General features: G+C 36.8%; 1 pseudogene across 1 annotated transcript; it reads left to right on the top strand.

Annotated features, from left to right (window-relative positions):
* The first annotated feature begins 263 nt into the window (after positions 1-263).
* LOC143539393 (zinc transporter 4, chloroplastic-like) lies at positions 264-2,614 on the top strand (annotated as a pseudogene). Its single transcript, XR_013136430.1, has 3 exons — positions 264-279; positions 1,305-1,960; positions 2,082-2,614. The product of XR_013136430.1 is annotated as a zinc transporter 4, chloroplastic-like (transcript).
* The last annotated feature ends 437 nt before the right edge of the window (positions 2,615-3,051 follow it).

The raw sequence follows: 3,051 nt of genomic DNA, 5'->3' as shown, positions 1-3,051 counted from the left end.
CAAAACAAACAGCATAAGAGAAGTTTCTGAAAGTCATTTTCTGGAAAGCCAACTTCGGTAACGTGCGTAGACGCCATCTTACTGAAAACTACATCCTTTAATAAATTATTATTATTATTATTATTATTATTATTATTATTATTATTATTATTATGTCACCGCTTCTTCAACTTATCCTCGATCAATCCAATTATCCAAATCCCTAATCTTTCTTTTTTTCTTTCCATCAGGATCTGTTCATCAATCAACAGTAACACACACATGCTCCATCGTTTTTAGGTAATAATATTCATTTCACTTTGTTTCCGTCATTAACATCTATTCGCGATTACAACCAGTTCCAAAGTCAAAACGTGTTCAACAAAAAGTCAAACCCAGTCCAGGTTCTGATCGGGCTTCACCAGTTTCAACCCATTTTTTTTTTAACCTCTATTTGAGTTTGTGATTATTTATTTATTTATAACAGGACTTTGGAGATTCATTGTATGATTCTTTTGAGGTTTTATAACTCATGCTCAAATTTCACTTTTTAGTTTTGTGTATGTGAGTTGTACAGTCGTATGTATACATATATTTTTTTTACTACAAATATCCATAAAATAAAGGTTTATTGTATTTTAATAATCCCTATAAACTGGCCGACAATAATCCCTATTCATTTTATCACCACCTGCGGTCCCAAATTTAAAAAAGTTGGCCCCCAATGGTCTCTCGTTAAAAATGACTTAACGGCGTTATACTTTTCTGAATTTCAAATTAATTTTAGGGCTTTTGATCGGAATGAGGATACGAGTCGATTGATGTAAAACTTCATTCGAAACGGTGCTCCAAAACAACGAAACAATGCTTCAATTCGGGTGTTTGAACTTACAATTAACAAAAAATCAAGTCGTATGGATCACTGTTTGGAGCTAAGTTTTACATCAATCGACTCGTATTCTCATTCCAATCAAAAGCCCTAAAAAATTAGTTTGAAATTCAGAAAAAAGTATAACGCCGTTAGGTCATTTTTAACGGGGACCATTGGGGGCCAACTTTTTTAAATTTGGGACCGCCAGTGGTGATAAGATGAATAGGGATTATTATCGGCCAATACCAGTCAATAGGGATTATTAAAATCCAATAAACCTAAAATAAAAGGATCCAATAACAATAGCGAGGCAGGTAAGCGGGCAACAAGTTGCACAGCTGCCCTCTTTTGTATACATATTTTTATTATGTTACAGTTTGATTAGTCCTTATAGTTAGAGAATGGGCTGCATTTATTGTTTGAATCTTGTTAAAATTTTATACATATTTCATAGGAATATTTCAATACCAATGTCAACCATTAGTTGCACCGAGTCACCGGAATTAGAAGCATGCTGGGACGAAAAGGCTGCATTCATTCTCAAAACCGTGGCCATTGCTTCGATACTATTGGCCGGAATAATTGGAGTATCGGTCCCATTGGTCGGCAAGAACAGTCGAATTCTCAGATCAGATTCCGGTTTCTTTTCGGCCACGAAAGCCTTTGCTGCAGGTGTCATCCTGGCTACAGGTTTCGTGCACATACTACCTGATGCCACATCAGCATTATCCAACCCGTGTTTGCCTAAATTCCCGTGGTCCAGTTTCCCGTTTTCGGGTTTTGTTGCGATGATGGCTGCTTTGTTTACATTGCTTGCTGACTTCATTAGCACTCAGTATTACGAGAGAAAAACAAGAAAAGCAGATTAGTTCTGGAGTTGAGGTGGATGGTTTGGATTCCGTGGTGGTCCCGTTGGTGGTGAAAGATGGCGGTTTGGATGAGGAAGGAGTCGGGAACGGGATTCATATTGCGGGTATGGATGGTCAAAGTCAAACGTGCATTCATGAAAACGGTCAAACGCACGAGCACTTAGAGAGCCATTCTCACAAACATGCATTTGATGACGATGATGATACGGATGGTGTTGTAAGATATGCTGTCGTTTCACAGGTAATCTTAGATTTGAATCCAGCTTCCACTGGTTTCCTGCAATAATTATCTCTCTTGGTACTGGTGGGCTCGTGAGTTTACAGTTTGTTACAAAAAAGTAACGCAACATGACATATTTCAGGTACTAGAAGTTGGAATCGTGTCGCATTCAATAATAATCGGTTTATCATTAGGAGTTTCACAAAGTCCGTGCACAATCAGACCGTTGCTCGGGGCATTATCTTTCCATCAATTCTTTGAAGGATTCGCATTAGCGGGTTGTATCTCACAAGCAAGATTCGGGGCGCTTCGGTCAACATTGATGGCTGGTTTTTTCGCAGTCACGGCTCCTATAAGTGTGGGCATAGGCATGGGCGTGTCTTCGTTTTATGACCATAATAGCCCTAAAGCTTTGATAATTGAAGGCATTTTGGACTCAATTTCTGCTGGGATTTTAATTTATATGGCTTTGGTGGACTTAATTGCTGCTGAGTTCTTGAGTAAGAAGATGAGAAGCAATTTGGGGGTTCAAATGGTGTCTTTTAGTGCACTTTTTATTGGGGCTGGATTAATGGCTTCTCTTGCAGCATGGGCTTAAAGATGACTTTTTTTTCTAACTAATGGCGTAAATAATTAATATTAACTGGCTTCATATAAAAATGTTATGTATAAATGTACAGAATGTTTTATAATAGCTCTTTGATTTTTGATTCATGTGGATCTAACTTTACATGTATAAAGTAGGATTTACAATGATGAGAAAAAAAAGGGAACATGACAGGAAACTGAAACGGCTGGGACATGTATTTAGGAATGTGATTAGTTTTAAAAGTTTTTTCTGGCATTTGACGGGTATGATATTAGGTGATATCGAGTCGAATGCCATCCTAAGTATTGACAATGTATATTATCTGTACTTGTGATTTTTTATTGATCGAGTTAAACACCGAGTTAATAAAGTATGCCTTTGATTATCTAGGGCTAGGTATACGTAGTTACTTTAATTTTATAGAACTTGCAACGAAAATTGCTATATAATCACAAGAAATGTTTTATTTTATCATTCTATTTTTTTTAATAACAGAGAATCTCACGTATAAACCTACCCTTTC

The sequence above is a fragment of the Bidens hawaiensis genome, unplaced genomic scaffold (assembly GCF_021521415.1).
Source record: "Bidens hawaiensis isolate Kalapana, Puna unplaced genomic scaffold, B.hawaiensis_p1.1 tig00011868_1, whole genome shotgun sequence".
NCBI lineage: Eukaryota > Viridiplantae > Streptophyta > Magnoliopsida > Asterales > Asteraceae > Bidens > Bidens hawaiensis.
This window is presented reverse-complemented; position numbering and strand designations above follow the sequence as displayed.